General features: G+C 40.0%; 1 protein-coding gene across 6 annotated transcripts in view; it reads left to right on the top strand.

Annotated features, from left to right (window-relative positions):
* Nucleotides 1–17,042: 17,042 nt before the first annotated feature.
* The window catches only part of CYRIA (CYFIP related Rac1 interactor A), a 70,796-nt gene continuing 65,722 nt past the window's right edge, over nt 17,043–22,116 (top strand). For 2 of the 6 annotated variants that reach the window (XM_034432135.3, XM_034432139.3), the window contains exon 1: nt 17,125–17,568. The gene's annotated coding sequence lies outside the window, so the exon portion shown is untranslated. Of the gene's footprint in view, nt 17,569–22,116 lie in introns of all 6 variants that reach the window. The other 4 variants (XM_034432138.3, XM_034432137.3, XM_034432136.3 and 1 more) reach the window with 4 other exon arrangements.

Below are 22,116 nucleotides of genomic sequence, written 5' to 3' on the forward strand. Positions count from 1 at the left end.
AGACAGATTAGCCATTCAAATTAACTTTTGAATTGACAGATATTGCAGGAAAGTAATCAGTATAAAAATAATCATTACTAGCTTTCTTAGGAGATAATATAGTCTGAAGCAGCACTGAAGCCAGCTGAAACTATCCTAGCATAAGCGGTTCTGGAACCCGTCTTTCCTACAGCAGGACCCAGTGATTCCCAGAACATAAAAATAAATAAATTGAATACAAAATAAACAAACTTTAAAATATTTTGTAGAAGAATGGTGACTTTGATGGCCATGTGAATTGAATTAACCATCTCTGTAATGCTGCCCAGGCTAATAGAAACCATACAGTAACTACGCAAGACCTTCTGTCCTGGTTTCATAAGATCTGCCCCAAAAAACTATATTTTCCAAACACGACCAGTTCAGCCCTCTGGCAAACATCAGACACACTGGAACTTTCTCTTTCTTTCTGGAATTGGGGGGAGGGTGCAAGGCTTTCAAAAGTTTTAAGACACAATATAAAATTGTAAGTTAGCAGAATAAAAGTTGACTTCTCTCCTATGTCAAGAAATATTCCTGTTCAACATGTTCCTGATTGGGAGAAGTAGAGAGAGAATATTGTTTTTCAGTGACAATAGAATAATAATATAATATTCTAGAAATATATTTTAGGAAAAAAATATGTGGATTTGGAAGTTATATTTTTGTAGGTGAAAAAGAAGGGAACATATATTTTAATGATTAAATTGTACAAAGCGTTGTACAAGTTTTGTACAAATTTTGTACAAATTGTACAAGTGGCCAACTCCTTGAACCTAATCCTTGTGTTTCTCTCCTAAATGTTAATAGTAACATCTTGACTACCAAAGTTGCTCAAGTCATATAGTGAAATCCTAAAATATTCTGCAAGAAATGCAATATATTATTTTAGCTCTTGTCATTTTCACCTATACCAAAGATGTATGTCTTGTTTTTCATTTCCACATAAAATCTTCAAGTAAAATAGTTTAGAGGGAAACAAGAATGTCTTCCTTTGTGGTGGTATCACTACCATCAGTATTAACTTCTTACTAAACAAATTCCTCCAGGTGTTAACTTACCAGAATTGACAGCTAATACTAGCACAACGAAGTCATATAATAGCCTGTTTTCTAGTAATACAGTAGTCTGACTATCTGAAGTCTTCTTTCTAACAAGAAAGTCCGCAAGGGTGGCAAAGGAACTTTGACTCAGAAATAGCCTTATCAGAGGGACTGAAAGTTACTCCAGCAGCTGCCCCAAGCAATAGTGCTGCCATCCTACTACAACAACGTACTTTGTCCTAGTTTTGGCACCACTTTGGAGCAGCTTAAAGAGAGCTTTGACTTTAGTGACTGCATATTAATAACTCTTGTACTTAACAGAGCTGAAATAAGCCACCGAGTGTTAACAGTGTCAGAAATAGTGAGTCCTCCCACACTATTCTCTATTGGATTTGAAACCGTTTCAAGCCCTTATAAGGGATAGTTAACACAGCCTGCGTCATTCTCCTCTAAAGTCATTTTCTCTCCGTTTTCTTGTGGTTGCTGGGAAGCAGGGGATGTGGTGGGAAGTCAGTCTTTCTAACAGAGAGGCTAAGGACAGGTGCAATGCACTTGAAAAAAAAACAACTTTAGTTCAGCTGAGGAAGCAACCTGGCAGAGAAGCCATTGTTGGCTGCCTGTGGTTTGGAGGGCAGGCAATTGTGAGTGACAGGATTGCCTTTTGGTTCAAAATCAGAGTTTTCTCTGAGATGGCAGACCTCAATTGCACCAAGTCATGTTTTATTTCTGAACAACCATATAGCAAGTTCTTCCTTTTAGTGGGTACCATGGCAATGATCTGGAAGACTGAGGCAAATCTCTGCTAGATTTGAAAGCTACTAGCTCAGAACAGAACCCACAGATCACTGCAAAAGATCTGATAAAAAAACTTAGCTGGCACTAGAGTAGTATGTATCTATAGTTTATTTACAGTGCTGCTTTACAGTTGAGCATTGCTCATCCAAATATGACCTGCAAATGAGGGAGTTGTCTGACTTCATCGGACAAGAAGTACAGGGACTTCTCGACCTGCAACAGTTCATTTAGTTACAATGGCAATGAAAAGAGTGACTTTTGACTGTTTTTCACAGTTACGACCTTTGCAGTATCCCCATGGTCATGTGATCAAATTTCAGGTGCTTGGCAACCGGTTCATACTTAGGACTGTTGCTGTGTCCCAAGGTCATGTGATTCCTGGGCCGAGGAAACAAAAATTCAATTCAAAATCCCAGCCAAAGCCACACAAGATACATCTGGAGACAGAGGAGGGAAACGCTTGAAGAAAAGAATCTTGTCAATCATTAGGCGTGCAGTGGTTCTTTTGGGGTAGTGTTGCAGCCAATGTTACAAGAAATATTATACAAGCAGAAAGAAGAATAAATGGAATTAAACAAGGATAGTCCTTGACATGTGACTGTAATGGAACCTGCCCATTACACTTGTATGTCAGAATGGTTGTAAAATGAGTCAGTCAAATCACCATCCCAATTTTACAATCACTTGTGGTGATTGTAATGTGGTGATCATTAAGTGAATGTGGTTGTTGTTCAGCAAACCAATGGTTCGATATGGTTGCGGTTTTGCCAAAAAACGGAAGTGCCAGGTTTTGGCTAAACCATTGTAAAACACTGTCAGGTGACTGTGGGAGGTTGCAAATGGCCATTAATGTGGCTGTGTTGCCAAGCAACCAAAGTTTAGTCATGTGACAGTAGAGGGGTCCCAACTATCAGAACTTCAGATTGGGGTCATAAAGACTTTTTTGGAGTCAGTTGTAACATCAAACAGTTGTTGAGTGACTGAATCAGAGGTGCATTTCAGCTGACCAGTTCTGGAGAACTGGCAGCGGAAGTTTTGAGTAGTTCAGAGAACTGGTAGTATAAATTCTGACTGACTCCACACCCATCTATTCTCTGCCTCCCAAGTCCCAGCTGATCGGGAGGAAATGGGGATTTTGCAGTAACCTTCCCCTGGAGTGGAGTGGGAATGGAGATTTTACAGTATCCTTCCCCTGCCAAGCCCACCATGCCACGCCCACCAAGTCATGCCATGCCCACCAAGCCACACCCACAGAACCAATAGTGAAAAAATTTGAAATCCACCACTGGACCGAATGTAAGTCAAGAACTATCTGCACCAACTTCTTCTCGAAGCTCATGTCCCAAAGTCAGTGAAGAATGGAAACCTAAAAGATACTGAATATTTCAACAAGACAGTGATCAGAAACATAACTACAAAATCAGCCATAAAGTGGCTGAAAAGAGCCTTGGTAGTACAGTGGTCTAAGGCACCCTGTTATTAAGCTGGTTATTAAGACCAGCTGCCTGCAATTACTGCAGGTTCGAATCTCGCCAAGGCTCAAGGTTGACTCAGCCTTCCATCCTTTCTAAGGTAGTTAAATTGAGGACCCAGTTGTGGGGGCAATAAGCTGACTTTGTATAAATATACAAAAGGATGAAGGCTATTGCTGAGCACATTGTAAGCTGCCCTGAGACTCCGGAGAAGGGTGGCATATAAATCAAATTAAAAAAAAAAAAAAGTACTTACAGGAAAGAAAGGTGAAGGCTCTGGAACCATAAAAAGAGCCTTGGTGGTGCAGCAGACTAAGCACTGTTAAGTAACACCAGTTGCCTGCAATTACTGCAAGTTCAAATCTCACCAGGCTCAAGGTTGACTCAGCCTTCCATCCTTTCGAGGTAGGTAAAATGAGGACCCGGTTTGTGGGGGCAATAAGCTGACTTTGTATAAAAAAGAATACTGCTTGTGGGAGGGGGTGTGCGTGGCAAAAGCCCTACTAAGCAGGTATATACAAAAGTATGAAGGTTATTGCTTAATGCATTGTAAGCAGCCCTGAGTCTCCAGAAAAGGGCGGCATATAAATCGAACCAATTACCCATTAAATCGAACCAACCAACCATTACCCTCTGAGCATGCGCTCCTGTTGTGACTCCAACCCCCGAGCCCGTCTTATCGGAGGAAGAAGACTCCGAAAGTGAAGGAGAGGAGTTGGCAAGACCTCCCTCTCCAGGACCCTCCTCTCTGGCAATGCCTCAGGTGTCTTCCGAAGGAGAAGAGATAGGCCTGGAGCCAGGCATCTCCGAGCAGCCGCAGTTAGACAGCAACAGAGATAAGTCTTGGCTGGATCCTCACCAGCGTCGGAAAGACAAGTGCACGCAGCAGAGAAGGAGGCGTGCCAGAGATTAGGCTGAGTCACTGGACCACACCCCACAGGGGATAAAAGGGGGTGTGGTGGCCATTCAGGCTTTGTAATGGACAAAACTGAACAGCTAGCAAGTCATACTGTGTCTCTAGAACTTCGTTATCTGCCTTCCTTGGATTTATTATGGACTGGACTTGAGAATTCTTTGGCTTTGTGAATTTATCTGACGAAGGAGGAACACCTCCCTCTGTGAGTAAAGTTTTTGGCAAGCAGCTACTGGGTTGCTGCCAATTCTGTTATCAAAGGAAATTATTGTCTGCAAGTTTATTTTAACTCCTGGCTGACTGTTTGTGTGCGTGTGTGAGATGGGGACAGAACAGCTCCACGGTTTAGGACCTGGTTACCTACGGGACCGCCTGCTGCCACCAATAGCCTCCCACTGGCCGGTATGCTCTCATAGAGAGGGGCTCCTCCGGGTGCCATCGGCCAAACAATGTCGACTGGCGGCCCCCACGGGGAGAGCCTTCTCTGTGGGGGCACCTACTGTCTGGAATGAGCTCCTCCCGGAGATATGGAGGATCCCGGATCTGCGCACCTTCTGCCGTGCTCTTAAGACCTTTTTATTCCATCAGGCTGGCCCTTTTCCCCTTTTTTTAAAATGTAAATTTTAATCTGTTTTAAATTATTGGCGTGTTTTAAATCTGTCTTGGGCCAAAATTGTTTAATTCGGTTTTACTTTGCTTTTAAATTTTGTATTTATGTGTTTTATCTGTAGCTGTTCACCGCCCTGAGTCCTTCGGGAGTAGGGCGGTATATAAATCAAATCAAATAAAATCTAAATCTAAATCTAAATAAATAAAATAAATATTACAGTCCTTAAACATTCTTAAATATCTCTGAGTAAAATCTCAAGCTTGCAGGCTATATAGGAAGATCTAAGGATATTTCACAGTTCAGACATCTTCAGGAAAAAGTTGGTAACAATTCCAAAAGCAGATATAGAATTAGCTGGCTCAGGAAACATTTGGAAGCTTTTATTTTTGCCAAAGGAAGAGTTACAAAGTGCTGATCAAAAAAAAAAAGCATCCAAACCTCTGCACCTGCCAAAATCACTATTTTCTTTTGCTGAATCGGGAAGCAGCTGTGCCATAAATAGTAGGCAGGCATTCAAATTTGCAAAAAGCTGTCACTTTTAGCCTTGTATTATGTAGAGGATGTGTCTTGTCATGGAGAAAAACTATCTATGTAGTCGCTAAGAGTTTAAAACCACTATGTGGTCACTAAGAGATTAATCAAGGTTGATCAATCAATCAAATAATTTGTGTCAGCTTTTGTTCAATTTCAGGATTCATTGAAGCACACAAGGTGATCTGAAGTGCCTGAACTTTTGCATGCAATTGTAAAAGAGATAAAAACAGATACATAATATCTGTAGTATATAAATACTACAATTCTGATCCTGGCTACACTGCTGGTTTAAAGTCCAAAAGTGTGAAGGAGTCATTTTATTATTGTGTTGAGAAGCCAGACTGAATTTTGGTCAATAATATTGTGTACTTTGAGACCTTTTGCAATACTGAGACTGAAAAAACCACATTAGGAATCTGAAGGAGTAATTAGATCAATGCAACACTTATCGAGTTATTTATAAACTATGAAGCACAGTTAATTTCAAAATTAATTCTGATTCTTAAAATATGCCTGAAAACAAGTGTGCATATGAAAACAATTATGGGATGGGGATAAAAATAACATTTTTTAAAAAGCTGTTCTTTTCTTCCCCTTCTTTTGCTGGTAATCATCTTCTCTTTGTCCCGATTCCTACTTTTTCTCATTCGGCTTTTTCTCTCTGTGGATTCTGTCCTTCTCTAATCCTGCTCAGTCTCTTTGCCAACCCTACCTCCATCTCCAACGTATTTTCTTGTTCTTATGCTCAGTTGAGTAAGGGACAAAAGCAGGCCGCTGCTCAAAAGAAAAGCAGAACTGCTTTGTCCTTTTGCTACTTGGCCTCAAAGAAAAACAGAAGCAATGAAGAATAGCTCCAGGCAAGCTGCTACTGTGCTTCAAAAATCAATTGATCAGGACATTGATCATTTCTTTAGAGCCGAGGGAGAAAGTCTGCCAAATTTCCCACTAAAAATCTCAGGTAAAAAAACATAATCTGTCCTTGGCTTTGGCACTTTGGACACTCAAAATTCAGAGTTTTTGCAGGGAGGAAATATATTATTTTTCCTTTTATTTATTTTTTTTTTTTTGCAGGAAAAAAAATGAAGCCAGTCTTTTAAATAGACTTTGTAGATCCAGCCACCTTGAATGTAATCTAGCTTTAGTTTTGAACTATGACTTTAGAAGTGTAGTTGATTTCATAAGCATCTATAGTAAGCCACAATGACAGCAGCACATGCTTCATGTTGTGCAAGGAGCACAATGATGTAAAGGCATCAGGGCATCTGATGCAAGTATGTAAGTTAAGTCATTTGAGTCATGATGCATATACTGTATTGTAATTTCTTCTCTGTCTTCCTTTCATGCCCATTCACAGTTGATTCGTATGTATGTATGTATGTATGTGTGTATGTATGTATGTATGTATGTATGTATATACAAAACAATGGAGTTGCACCACCTTACAACAGCAAGTTTAGTATTATCAGACTTCTATTGCACTAGACCAGATAACCAATCAATGGCAGCAAAGAGCTCAGAAATTTCTAACTTTTTGTTTCCATCTAATGGAGTAATAGATTATTATAAACCATGCATTAGCTTTAGAATCTATTTAGCTCCTGGCACTCAAATATTGCAGGGATCAAATATCTAGAAGCATTATCAGAATGGTATATCTCATCCTTGAGGGCATAACATAATGTAATGCCTGTGTCTCTTTTTTTCTGAAAGCATGAGGGAAAGTGGGCTGTGCATACCACACTGATAATATTTGGTACCCTTAGACACAAGCTCCATTTTAAACCATCATGGATTTTGAAGAAGGCATGACTTCATTTTGACATTCCATTTTTTTTTTGTATTTACAAGCATCTACACTAGTCTACACTAGATCCCCTCGCATGGATTCTGACTTTTCAAATAGACAGATAGGAACTCTTTGTTTCTGTTTGTTTTAATCAGTTTCCCTTCCCAAAGCACTTTCCCAGTGTAATTTACAATAAATTCAATTGGCATATAGTCATTCATGAAGCTCTGGGGATGAAGCTGGTTCTCTGCAAACAGTCACATAACACTGTAAGCTGTGCTGCAGTAGTAATTTCTACCTGTGTGGAAATTAAATGAAGATGGAAGAACATCTATGCCTGCTTGAGAAAACAGGAATAGCCTCCTTAATTGGAAATATTTTTCCCCTGAGGTGAAAAAATGTTGCATTTGTCTTGTCACGAATCCATCGAGAAGGGAGACTCAAATTTGCTCCCAGCAGCCCCTGTGGCAGAATCATTTTTGATATATACTTGGGATTGCAACTCCTAGAAATTCTATTAGTAGGGCCAGTTGCTGAAGTGCAGGATATGTTATGCCAGCCTATCCTGAGGATGCAGAGACGCACACAGCTAATATACATTGCTACAAAAATGGGAAAAGTACTTAATTTACAAGAGAATGCATTAGTGCCTCAAAAGCTATGCTCTTAAGAGAATTCTAGAGGTTGCAGAATTTTTTCATTGAAACATTTCTAGTTCTTGATTGCTTACAAACTGTTCCAAAGCCAATGCTCATGACAATTTTCTGGAAAGGTACCCTCTCAATGTTTCACAGATTTTGTACTATGAACAACTCTGCACCAAGAATTGTTTTTGCAATGACTGAGAATGCAAAGACTTTAAAAGTATACAATTTATTCAGAGAACTTTTCATACCATCAATCTGCAAATGCAAGTCAGCACCACAAAAGCACCATACCTAAGTGATAATTATAAAACCTGTGGTGCTTAACATACCATATCCTATTTCTGATCATTTTAATCTTCTGAAATAACAGGAAGGAACGTACAGTAGGGTTTTTTTCTCTCTCTGTGTAGTAGTAGCAGTCTCTGGGAGTGGAAGTTTATTCTTTCTTTCCTGTTTTGCATCTTTGTATGTTTACAGATACTGGGCTAAACTGTAATTAAAGCTTTTCCACCCAGAACCTACATAGGCTTTGTTGTCATCTGTATAAATTATCTGATCCCAGCAAAGTTTCAGAAACAGATCACTTTAAATGGAAAAAGAAACTACCTTCTGAGCTGCTTATATGCCATTTTGTCATAAAATGGACATTGTCATTTTACACAATAATCATCTCTATGCAGTTCTTTTTCCAAGTTCTTCAGCAAGATCCATGGCAGAGAAATGAATCCGGGCATTGCAGTGTTGAGGATTTGCAACAATTTCAAGAGGAAGGACTTGAAATCCAGATGGAAATTCTGGATTTCTATCTTATATTGAATTCTGGATCCAACCAAGTACTGCAATGTATATAGGCAGTCTCATCTGCACTGAAAGGCTTATTAGCTAGTTACCTTGAATATATTTTAAAATGCAGTTATAAGTCTGCATTAGTTGCATGATTAGAAACTTCTATCTCTGTGTTTCTTTTACCAGAGGATTTTTTTTTTCCATGGGGGCAGTGTTTTGTCATTACTGTAATGGGTTCTAGGATTTTGGCACACCAACGAAGAAAACATTATTATCAACAGAAACAGAGTAGCAATCATTTTCACACAGCAAGGGTCAACATACCACTCTTCTGCTTGTCAGGAACACCAAAGATGATGGCAGCATGTCTGTAGCCCCTTCTCAGAATGCAAGTCTACACTGAGATTTATCAGTATCATGGTGTCCTACTAGCATATGCTTTTGAATGCTCATTCATTACACCTGTTGATGATCTGATAGTATACTTTTATATATCAATATAGGGTCATGTGTGTCCTGTCCATTGAATGTACTATATGTTCATACCATATGTCTTTATTTCTTGAGCAGCAGCCAATGGCATTTCAGAGATACCATCCTTAGTTTACATTCCTTTTCTCCAGGGAATTATCCTTGAGATATAACTCAGAAGTATGTTTTAATTAAGTATTCCTGCCTTGCATAAATTCCAAATATGAACATGAAGAATGATTACCAAGTTCCTAGTGAAATCTACAAAACATATAATTTATCATTTGTATAGAGAGAAATCTACAAAACCTCTATACACACCAGGGAAGAAGAATTACATATTATTAAATTTCCTCACTATTCATCTTCAGTGTCACCACAGACACAGAAAAGTATCACGTTTATCAGAAAAATATGTAACTTATTCCTTGTATAGTTTTTTTTAAAATATTTGCTAATAATCACAATATTATCATCCTTGGTTGCTGTTCCCCTTTGTGAAACAGTGTTCCTTTGGATATGCAAATAGCCCTCTCTTCCTTGGTTTTCCAGAAGTCCATTAAAATGTTATTATTTCATCAGGGCTCAAAAGCGGAAACGGTATGATATGTTCCCTCTAGAAACAGAAAATATTTTTTGCTTCAAGAATGTATTTGCTGGTTGGGTTCACAGTTCTGCATGGATTAACTTTTCACATATTGCATAGCAACTATGCAATCTAGTTGTGGCTGTGTACCATTGGCTGCCAAACCAAAAAGTACGCTAGCAATATTGTTGGAGTATTAAGTAAGAATGGCATCTACAATTTTCATTCTTATGAGGTTCGTTTGAACTTTCTTTATTCGTGTCAGAATACAAACTATACAAACTATACAAACAGAATACAAACAATAGACATATAATATTCAACACTGAGCAAATAAAATAGGCATAAAGTAGGTCATAAAAATATAGCATTTTTAAAATTATGTAAAATAAATAGGATTAAAATTAAATGTTCTTTTGTTGAAGGCATTAAAGTGTTTTTCTACCTACAAATTTAGTTTCCACAGAACAAAACTTACAATATGTGTTGCTTTAATATACAATCTTGGGAAAAAATGTGGCTAAACAGTAAATGTTTAATTTATTTACTTATTTAATTTATATCTCACTGTCAAGAGATTCCAAATGTTCCTTTGTTGCTGCACAACTGAAAAACCTATCAATCTGATTTTAATTTTTAATGGATCAAAGATATTATGAAAAATTAATAGCATTATGTTGGTCTTAGGGTTTTTTTTCCTTTTCTTTTCTTTTGCTGGGTACTTAAAGCTTTGGTTTTGAGGGCCCTGAATTAGCATCTTGCAGTGAGTTGAATACAATAAACAGAATATAGCCAAAGATCCAAAAATATAATGCTGTTGCCAAGGTTACATTTTCTAAATGCAACTCAAAATGTGTTTTACCAAAGTAAATGAAATCAGTTGGTAACATGGTAATACGTATTGATATGATTTAAGTAAATACAACAGTTCTTTTGAACAGCATCTGGCAATATTATTACCAATAATCTTTAATTTATTAGCCAGTTCAAAGGAATTTTCTTTTATCTGTAACAAAATATAATTTATGCTATTTATAGTCTGGCCAGATCAGCTGTTGCTATGGCACAACCATCACCCTGTATATTTTGCATGCATTTTTCTTATCCAATGAAAGGTTTACGCATCTTTGGTGATTAATTATTGTTTAATTTCCTCAATTTTTACTCCTGTGGGAGGGCAACTATATAAATCTTCATCTGTGTACACAGACATTTTGCTTTGTATTGTTCCATTGCAACTGTGGAGCTTGATATTAAATCTTTGCAAATAGATTTGGAGTGATTTAATATCTTCTGCGTATGGATGGGACAGGCTAATGGTTCGGTGTGTAGGAGATGAGTTGTTTTTTTGAAAAAGACACTGTTGCTGACAGCACAGTGCTATTTTTGACTAGCCTGCAACTGAACAGCTTTCTTTAAATTGGCAACCTCCAGTTAGAGCTGCAACTCTCACAACACTCGGCCACTGCAACTTTCAAACTGATGATAGCTTCCTAGTTCATAGACAATGTAGGCTTTTTATCAGTGTGAACTTATATGAGGATTCTGCAGTTTCAAGAGGAATTAAGACTAGCAAAGCATAGAAGGGGAAGCATTGTGTGTAAAATGGCAGATTGAGAAACCTGGGGAAACCCAAGCACGGGAAGAAGGAAGAAGGAAAAATTGGGGAGACATGTGACAAAGTGAGAACATCCTTTCACTGTGGTTACTTGCCAAGAGCAGGAAATTACCTTCCATTTGATTTGCTTTCCTTAGGCTCCTGGCTGCTTATGTGCTGATTGTCAATTGTTGCTGTTGCTGAACACACATTCTCTCTAAGTAATATTGCTCGTGACCCTCTGATCCTGTCTTCTTCTGATTTAGGCCATATGGAGATGACACTGAATAGCTGAGATTTATAATCAGCCCCTAGGGATGCGGTGGCTCAGTGGCTAAGATACTGAGCTCGTCGAACAGAAGGTTGGCAGGTCAGTGGTTTGAATTCCTAGTGCCATGTAACAGAGTGAGCTCCCATTACTTGTCCCAGCTTCTGCCAACCTAGCAGTTTGAAAGCACGTAAAAAATGCAAGTAGAAAAATAGGAACCACTTTGGTGGGAAGGTAACAGTGCTCTGTACGCCTTTGGCATTTAGTCATGCTGGTCACATGACCATGGAGACAGCGCTGGCTCTTCAGCTTAGAAACAGAGATGACCACTGCCCTTAGAGCTGGAAACAACTAGCACGCATGTGCGGGGGAACCTTTACCTTCTATAATCAGCCCAGTTGTCTTCCTTGCACCAAACCTAATGATTTCCATTGAGATTGATAATCATCTGTCATTCTTGTTTCAGTAGTTGTAGAGCCAGAAATGTAACAAAACCTAAGTCTGCCAATATTGACAATAAATATATTTTCATAAATTTCCTATGTTCAGAGATTTTCATTGAAATTTTGATTTCTGGGGATTCTTATTCAGGAATCTTTTGTCAGGAGCACATAACCAGGAGCATTTGTTGAGTTCAAAGCACAGAAGAGTTTATTATTGCTACCTATATACGAGAATCTAGTCAACTAAAGGTTAAAGCTAAACTGATACTAGATAAAGGGTAACGAAATTCACGGGGGAGGGGGTGGACTTGAGTCTCTTGTGGCAATGCAATGACTCCAAACTGATGACATATTTAACTCTGCCTTCCAGCTCAGTCTGTCCTTCTCCTACACCTTTTTATTTATAACAAGACTATGAATGATGTGACACTTCAGTTTCCCCTTTTCAGTCCCCAGAAACAGATGACCCCAGAATAAGTGCAATCAAACTTTGGACCACTTTTGGAAATATTGATTCAATCTCTCAAAAGCAGATTCTTTCGGACCTAATCTTTTATATGGAGCAGAAAACTTGATGTTCTCAGACCAACAGGAAATGCTCACTGCTGATTTACGATAACTCCGTTCTTGCAGACAGAAGAGATTATGTTTAATTGCATTTTAATGCCAATTTCTAGTAGCTAGATTATAGAACAAATCTATGCCATAAATATAAAGAATAAAAAGTCTGTAACAGGTCTTGATTCTGAGAAATCTTATAATTAACAAACCAACCAGTATTATCTAGATGCTTGATATAGTGAATTGTAAATTGTGATTTATGAAATTGTAACATAGCTGAAATGATTTGAACAAGAACAGATATTTAGTGATATTAATTTCCAACAACTTAGTAGGATTTCTAAATTTTGTGACAGAACTTGAGACTCTTTAATAATGGCTCAGGCAGCAGGAATTTAGTATATGAAGTTCTTGTTTGGAAAAAAATACTTTCAATTTTTTTTTTGCCTATCAATTTATTACCGTAATGATCTATTTTTAAATGTTCAGATTAGAAGATGGCCTAGAACAGTGAAGGTGAACCTATGGCACATGTGCCAGAGTTGGCACGCAGTGGCCCCTCTGTGGGCATGCAAGCTGTCGCCCCAGCTTGGCTCCACTGCGCATGTGTGCGTGCCTCCCGCCAGCCAGCTGGTCTTCGGGTCTCTGCTGTGCATGCATGGGGGGCGGGGCACATGTGGGAGGTGCATGCGCATGCATGGGGGCGGGACACATGTGGGGGGTGCATGCGCATGCATGGGGGCGGGACACATGCGCAGGGGCCACACGTGCATTGCATTTTGTGGGTTCGCGTGTGTGCTTTGGGCAGGTTAGCCATCACTGGCCTAGAACATATGTGGAAAGATAGATTAGAAATATATAAAAACATATTTTTCTTTCCCTTAGCTTTATAAGAACAGGAGGCCTACAGCATTTAGTCACACTATATGGTCAGTGGTGGGTTGCTACCGGTTTGCCCCGGATCGGGTGAACTGGTAGCGGTAGCGGCGGAGGCTCCGCCCACCCCTCTGGATGTCTCTGAGCATGTGCAGAGGCTTCTGCGCATGCACAGAAGCATCACACGCATGCGTCAGTGCGCGCGCACCCACGAGCAAACCAGTAGGGACTGAAATTGAAACCCACTACTGTATATGGTGACTATGAGGAACATGAAAGAGTCATTCTTTATGCTAGAACCAGAGACTTAGTTCATGATGGGGATAGAGAAGTGCTTTTTTCTTCACTAATATTTTTGTTTGCAATATATAAACTGTTTGTGAATACAGAAATAATATTTAAATAATTCGGATAACAACCATTCAAAATCAAAATCTCTAACATAGAGAAAAGAAATAGAAGTTAAGCTGAAATTTAACATTCTGAAAGTTTATGATGACAGTTTTTGATTAAATGTCATTTGTCTGAATTACATTGGCAAAGTATGTTAATTTTATAAGCATATAAGTATGAAATTCCAGTATTTCCTCTACTAGTCTGAAAATATAGGGGTTTCAATGTGTGTGCTTATGTGCATGCTATTGTCATAGGTGAAAAATGCAATAATAAAATACAGGATTGGAAATCCAACTCTTTTGTTCTACTATATAATGATGTTATAGATTAGAATTTATTACCAAGATTCCCTTTAGGCTGCAGTGATTTAAAATAACTATGTCATGGCTGCCTTCATCTGAGAAAATTTAATGTTAACCATATATCAGCTCTGGATAACACTAGAATTGAAGTTGAGCAAACTGTTTTTAACCATTTTAGCAGTCTCATTTCCTTTGCTCATTGTAGGCCTTTTAAATTCCATCTTCCCATTAGGTTAATGTGATTACTGAACAGGTATGTATATCTTATGCCTACGTTGAGTTGCCTTGCATGATACATGCTTAGTTGGAAGAAAGAATTACTGGATTCAGTTGGACCTATTTCTGAAAAAAGGCAGATTCTTAGTTTATTATGGTAATGGTTAATTATATGTGTACAGCAGTGATTGGATTCAAAAGTTTTTACTACAGGTTCTGTGGTTGTGGCTTGGTGAGCGTGGCATGGCTTGGTGGGTGTGGCTTGGTGGGCTTGACAGGGGAAGAATATTGTAAAATCTCCATTCCCACCCCACTCCAGGGGAAGGTTACTGCAAAATCTCTATTCCCTCCCCACTCCAGGGGAAGGTTACTGCAAAATCCCCATTTCCTCCTGATCAGCAGGAACTCAGGAGGAAGAGAATAGAAGGGGGCGGGGCGAGTCAGAGGTGGAATTTACCGGTTCTCCGAACTACTCAAAATTTCCACTACCGGTTCTCTAGAACTGGTCAGAACATGCTGAAACCCACCTCTGGTGTACAGTATATAATCTTTGCTTATGTTTACAAAATGCAGAAAACAAATTATGTGTTCAGAAATCATATTTAATAAATCCCAAATGTATTATGGATTAACTGCAAAGGAAATATATTCTCTCACATAGTATGGTTGTTTTTCATTTTTTTGGAGATAAGGAAATCTTTTCTCTAAAAAGTATTTTGTAGTGTCTGTGATAATTCATGTCTCGCCTTTATTTTTTTAAAAAACCTTTTTTAAAAAATGATTAAGCTGACATCTTGCACAGGAAACCACCAGTCTCCAACATGTATGCATTTCTAAATTGCTCTCTATAATTGGATAGCCACAGTATTTCCACTAGGCTCTTTTGTAGGCCAGGAGAGACCCAGGAATGGGGGTTTAACATTATAACTTTGATTTGTGAGGAGGGGGAGGGGGCGAGTAATTAACCAAGCAAGGATTGTTATTCAGGGAAGCTGGAGAAAAAGTGAACAGTTCTGGGGGAAAAAAAATCAACAAGGAATGAAGTTTTGGAATATATGGACTGGTGGGGCAAAGCAGGAAGGCAAAAAAAAAAAAAATCCCCTTAAAAAATTATATAAGTGGGGATACCCAGAGAAAGTTTCTCACACATCTTAGTCAGGATTGTGTATAACTATTTCTGAAGGTGTAAGACAGATAGTTGAGAGTATTCAGTGGCCTCAAAGAATGTTAGTGTGGGGAAGAAATACACTCCTCCTTAACAGGAATGGAGAAGAATAATATGCAACATAAAGTATGGGAAAGTAACACCTACCAGATCTAATGGTGTGACATTATGGTGATAGTTCCTCTTGACTCATAGAAACCACATAAGCATCCTTAATTAAAAAAGAAGAAGAGGACCGACTGCTATGCCAGTGTGTTTCAAACGAGCTGTGGTAGGAAGTAGCGCTATGCAAAGCATTCACAAAGCTTGTTGTCGCAATGAAAACCCTCCTCAATCTGTTGAGGCAATCTCTGTGATGCTGCTTTGAGGATTTTCTAGGTTGTTACCACTGTGGGTATGAACAGCTGCTTTGTTTTGCTGGCAAGGCCGAGGGAAAATGCTGTCTGTGCATCAGATGTGCAGAGAACCTAGGAAAGACCATGAAGCAGCTATGCTGAATCTGCCAGAGGAAATGGCTGCCTCAACCCTTTGAGGAAGGGCATTTTACAGAGCCTTGCTTTGAATACTTTGCATAGTCACAACAGGGAGCAATCTGAGGCATGGGTGGAGGAGACGTTTCTATGATTTGCTTTCCCCGGTTGCCTCCATGAAGTATCCAAAGATGCTAAAAGGTAGCAAGAAACAAACTTATCACTTTATTTAGACAAATAAATGGGTATTTTGTAATCCTCCACAGCTTCTATGGCAGGTGTTTAGTAGATACGAAACTCCGTAATGGCAGCCGCTGAATGGGACTACCTTCAACACATTCTCAGCATTTCACACAACCCCCTCAAGGCTTCTAACCTTTGTGGTAAACTTTTCCTCTCCATAGTCACAGATTTCCAGACCTCAAAACCCTTTCTGTAATAAATGTCACCTGTTTTAGGGCTACCTGGCCTGTGTAAGTTATATTTTAAGTTTACATTTGGTAGGAACCCGTGGTATTAAAAATCGATTTAGAATATCCTGAACCACTCTTAAAAGCTGAAAGATCTTTTAGAGCAGTGGTTCTCAACCTTCCTAATGCTGCGACCCTTTAATACCCTCATGTTGTGGTGACCCCCAACAATAAAATTATTCCTAAAACCATTGAAAATATGTGTTTTCCGATGGGCTTAGGCGACCCCTGTGAAAGGGTCATTCGACCCCCAAAGGGGTCCCGACCCACAGGTTGAGAACCACTGTTTTAGAGGAATGGCCTTAAATTACCTAGAAGTGACATAGGAGATACCAGGTTGGTAGGTAATATATATCAAGAGAAGGAGGAACCAAAAGATTTTTGAACCATGGGAAGGTTTCACATCCCCCATGCTATTCCACCATTAATGCATTAAGTATGTATGCATCGCATACCAATATGCTGCTCTCTCTCTCTCTTGCACACCCCCACAGGCTGGCAGGGAACCTGTTACACCAATACACCGTCATAGCTAGCTTGGCACCAGTTTGCAGCATTTTTGTGTGTGTGTGCGCGCGCGCTTTTTCCACATCCATTTCTTTTTCCACGTTATGAGCGAGCCTTCTCACAACTTCTCTTGGAGCGGGTGGCACAGAACCCGTTCCGCTTTCTTGCGTGACACGTTTCACGTGGCAGCCGGGGGCTGAGCCGCGAGGGCCAGCCCGCGAGCGGCTGGGGTGGGCGCGCACGCCTAGGCTCCAGCAAAGTGTGTGTATGTGTGTGGTGGGGGTGTTTTACTGCCTCGGTGCCCCCCTTTGGCAAGCGAGGGAGGCGGCGTCTGTCTGTGGCGGTGGCCGCTCAGGGAGGGAAAGAGGGCCGAGCGCGCCCTGACTGACAGCGGCACTGAGCGCCTCCCCCCCCCACCCCTCCCCCGACGCCCAACACCGAGAGAAGGAAAAGAAGAAGCTGCTCCCGGGGAGTGTCTCCCTCGCCCGCCTGCGCCTCCTCCCTCATCATCACCTCCCTTCCCCCTTTCTCCCCCGTCCGCCCGCGCTTGCTGAGCTAAGTCGGGTCACTCTGGCGAGCGCCGCCTGGGCATGGCTCAACGTTGCCTGGTCTGCGGGGCCGAGGCAAGGCGAGCAGGTAAGGGCAGCGAGCGCCGGAGCCAAGCCAGGTTGGGGGGAGTGGGCGAGCAAGGAGACAGACGCGGCTCTTGGGTGCCGGGATGAGAAAGGCGGGAGCGAGAAGGAAAGAGGGAGGGAAGCAAGCAAGCGAGCAAGCGAGGAAGGAAGGAAGGAAGGAAGGGGCCCGGTCCTGCGATGCGCAGCCTTGATCTGAAGACCTCGCTGCAAGCTGACGGCCAGAGAAGAGCGCGCGTCCCGGGGCGCCTGGCAAGGGGCGCAGTTGTGCGGGAGCGGTTCGAGATCTGGCACCTTGTAAATTACTGCACCGCTCCGTATTTAATCCAGGGTCGCGTTTTGGGAGGAGGGGCGGGAAGGGTGGGGGGGTGGGGAGTTGCGGATTGCCCTCCTGATCACCATCTTTGATGAGACCCCACCTTCCCCGGGTAGCTTTGGATGCAGTTTGGCCATCCTCGCTCGGCCAGGGCAGTCCCGTCCCGTTGCACGTTTTACTCGGGGTGGGGGGTGGGGGTGGGGGGATGTAACCTCCTCTCCTCTCCTCCCTCCGAAGCCTATTTCCAAATAAAGGGGAACGACTGGACGTGGGTGTATGTATGTGTGTGTGTATGTAAAGGACACCTGTTGCTGATTTGCCTGCTTTCCCTTCCTCCCTTGCTGTGACCTGTGCTTCAACTGTGATTTGGAGGGAAAGGATAATAGAGGTTGCGGTTGCTTTTGTGCTTCCCTCCGCCCCTTTCGCAACGAAGTTGTGTGTGTGTGTGTTGATCTTCGATTGCGTTAGTTATAGGCCTTGGAGGAAGTGCTGGGCTGCCTTCTCTGTTCTCTTCATCCACCCTGTTGCAGGTGGCATGAATGACGTAGTTTGCGTTTAAAATCCCTTTGGGTTGGATCCTGCTTCTTCCTCCTGTCATGTGCAGCGTTAATTGATGGTGTGAGCTCCCCCCCCCCATTTTTTCCCCTTTCTTTCTCATGTAGATATCAGGCTAGATATCAGATCATGTAGCTATCAGGCTGTGTATAGGGATTTGCTTCGACAGTGTGGGTTAAATGGACTGCATCCAGTTTGTCCTGTGGGCTGACCAAGCTTGAGAGAGAGAGAGAGAGAGATTGTATGAGATTCATATGTCTTCATGCTATAGGTACAGCTGACTTGAGATGATTGGAAGGGAGGATTGCGGCTGTCAAAAGCTCTTGTTGCTGTGTGATAAAAAAAAAAAAAGTGCTCCTCGCCACATTTTTTACATTTGGATGTGGCAGCTGGATGGACTTTGTTTTGAATGCCCAACTATAATGAGGCTATTGATGCTTTGGGGGAAAGGCGGCCCATCATGGAAAATAGATTTTTGTGTGTTATGGCAAAATTCATGGGGCTTGCAGATGGTTTGAGTTAGCAAAGAGTCGTTTCAGATGTCCAGAAGGGATTCAGAATGCAAACCCCCCCCCAAATTATCCCATATGGATTTTGATTTTTTGTACATGTCTGCAGTAGGGTTCGACCCCAAAGAAGTATATTTTAAATGTATTAAGGATTAAACTGACATAAATGTCTATGTTAGCATACACTGTTAAATCAATTGCATAAAATTATGGTTCCCCTTTTTAAATAGTTTTATGGTTGGGTTTCCTGATCTTTCTGCTTTTACTGCAGACTGCAAATTTGATTGAAGTAGTAGTGTAAGAAAGACAACATCAGTCTTGCTGTTTTATTCAGTTTCCTGAGTCCAGATGTTCTGGGTCAAGAGCTGATGTTTTCTACCTCTCTCTCTTCCACCCCAGAATGCTTTTGGCGGAGGTGAGATTTTAATCAAGGAAAATAACTCTTAAATATTGTTTCACCAACCTCAGTTAAATTCCATATTTTTCAATGGCAAAGATGTCAAGTTACTAGTTACAGTTACAATTTAGCCTGGTTCTGTTGCTTGGCTGTTGTTGTTTACACCATGTATATTTCCCCATGTGTATTAAGCAATAGCTGACCAATGCTATACGATTTATCCCTTCATTGTATCTTAAGTGGTCTTGCTAATTAGGATTATTTTGGACCTGAAATTTCAATTCAGGTAGTTCTTGATTTACAATCATTTGTTTAGTGACCATTTGAAATTACAGCAGCACTGAAAAAAGTGACTTATGACCATTTTTCACACATGTCCATTGCAGCATCCCCATGGTCATGCGATCACTTTTTACGACTTTCTGACAAACAAACTCAATGGGAAAGCCAGATTCATACATTACAACCGTGTTAGTAACTTAACAACTGCAGTGATTCACTGAACAACTGTGGGGAGAAGTGTCGTAAAATGGTGCAAAATTCACTTAAGTGGATTTTGTCTTGCTTAGTAAAGGAAATGTTGGGTACAATTGTGGTTATAAGTTGAGATTACCTGTATAGTGTTGTGCAGCTTTAACACCAGTTAATGTTTGTGCCGGCAAACTACCTGGTATCCTTCTTTCATCTCATGGAATTAAAATCATTGTTGTAGCATCTCAGTAATTACATGAATGCCAAATTCATTACTCCCTTTGCTCTTTGCATGAAGCAAATAGCTATTAATTAAGATTTATTTTAAGTTATTGTTCTATTTTGGCTCCTTTGATCTGAAATGTTTTTGACAAAGCAGGAGTTGGCACAGTTCGTACTGCCTCCATATAACCTGCATTCCACTCGCAGTCATGAATGTTAAAATCTTCTTAGTTCTTAAAACTAAAATTTGGATTCAGGAGTTAAGACTTTTAAGATACTTACAAATACAATAAAAGTTTTCTTTTGGGAGACATCATGAGTTGATAATGTCGCTGAGATTCTTTCTAGTGGTTATGACTTATTTGGGTCATAGTAATGCCTCATAGTGGCAACAAGGGTTTCTGTGTTCTCACTTTGTCATTAATACATTAGCCAAGAGATGGAAAAATCCATTTTCCAGACAGTTTGCTATCTTGTGCCAGGCCATTCTGGAGGCCAACAGAAAATGGTACAGGGAAAATAATTGATGAGGAAAGCAAGCAAATGCTGTTCAATTAGTATTATGTTTTATGCTTTAGCATTTGGATTTTCTCTTTTCTATATCTGCAATGAGCAACGAGAACCCAATTCTGAGTGAATGCAGTATTTATGTTTCTTTTCTATTATTTCATAACAAAATAATTTTACCATTTCATGTGTTTATTAGATTTTTACTTCATCTTTATATAAAAATAACCATAATAACAAAAACAATAGGTCAAATACATTAATTTTCTAACTTGAAATGCAAAATCTGCCACTTATTTTTTTTTACTCCTAAAATGAGCCATTCTTGATCAATTTGTTCAGCCTATTTATCTTTTGCTTGTTATTAAAAGTAGTTGTGGCACAACTAGATTTTCTCCTTGTCTAAAATAATACAATTTTGCATCATTTACATGGGAGGGAAATATAGATCAGAAAAGCTTCTTTGTAATAGCAACTATGTTTCTGAGTGAAATCTCTTTTTTCTGTTTATACACTAATATATTTCTTGAGAATTGTCTTTGGCCTTGTTTTTATTTTTCTCTCTTTGCCAAATTTAATTGTACAGATTTCTCTGTGTTTAGGATACTGCTTTCCCATCATCACTGCTTTAATGTATAATATAATGTATAGGAATACTTGCGTATTTAGTGGCATGGAGAACTTTTTAAAAAGTGCTTTCTACTTTCATGTTCTCTTAGTATTTTATCACTTCACATCCCTCTTCTCCACCCAGCAATTCTCATTCTCCTATCTTTGTAAAGAAATAAATGATGGTGATGGAGAGAGACAGAAAACAGAGAGAGTGCGATTATATCTTGAAGCAAGCAACATATTTATCAACATAAGGGCAAGCTTATTTTTCTCCTCTGTTGTGTTAGTGCATCATATCTTTAAGTGGTATGATTCAAGTTTCTGTATTAGTATATAAATTTGGTTCATGCTTCCTTTGAGAACAGCAAAAAGTAAAAATAAAATTTCTGTAACTGTGTATATTCACATATAAGCCCATCTGCAGCTAAACCAAACCTCAAATTTTTAACCAAAATACCATGGAAAATGTGCAATCGGTGAATAACTTGACCCCTCAAAATTTTTGTGTGTTTTATTTTTCAGTTTATCCACAGGTGACACATTTTTCATGCTATTTTTCTTAAAAATGGGAGTGTCGGCTTATATCTGGGTATTTTAACACAATTATATATATGGGTATTTTAAGAATACTGTATATACTCGCAGAGAAGCCCCTCTGTGGACAAGCTGAACTCAATTTTGGGGGTGTATTTTGAAAGTTAAAATCCTTGGCTTATTCATGAGGATATATTGTATTTGCGTGGTAGCACAGTGATTAGAATGCAGTATTGCAGGCTGACTCTGCCTTCCATTGCCAGGAGTTCGATCCTGACCAGCTCAAGGTTGACTAAGCCTTCCATCCTTCCAAGGGCAGTAAAATGAGGAGCCAGATTGTTGAGGGCAATATGCTGACTCTATAAACTATATAGGGCTCTAAAGCACTATGAAGTAGAATATTACTATTCTATAATTTGGTACATTTTT

This window comes from Pantherophis guttatus, chromosome 1, assembly GCF_059756535.1.
Source record: "Pantherophis guttatus breed Tessera chromosome 1, ASM5975653v1, whole genome shotgun sequence".
NCBI lineage: Eukaryota > Metazoa > Chordata > Lepidosauria > Squamata > Colubridae > Pantherophis > Pantherophis guttatus.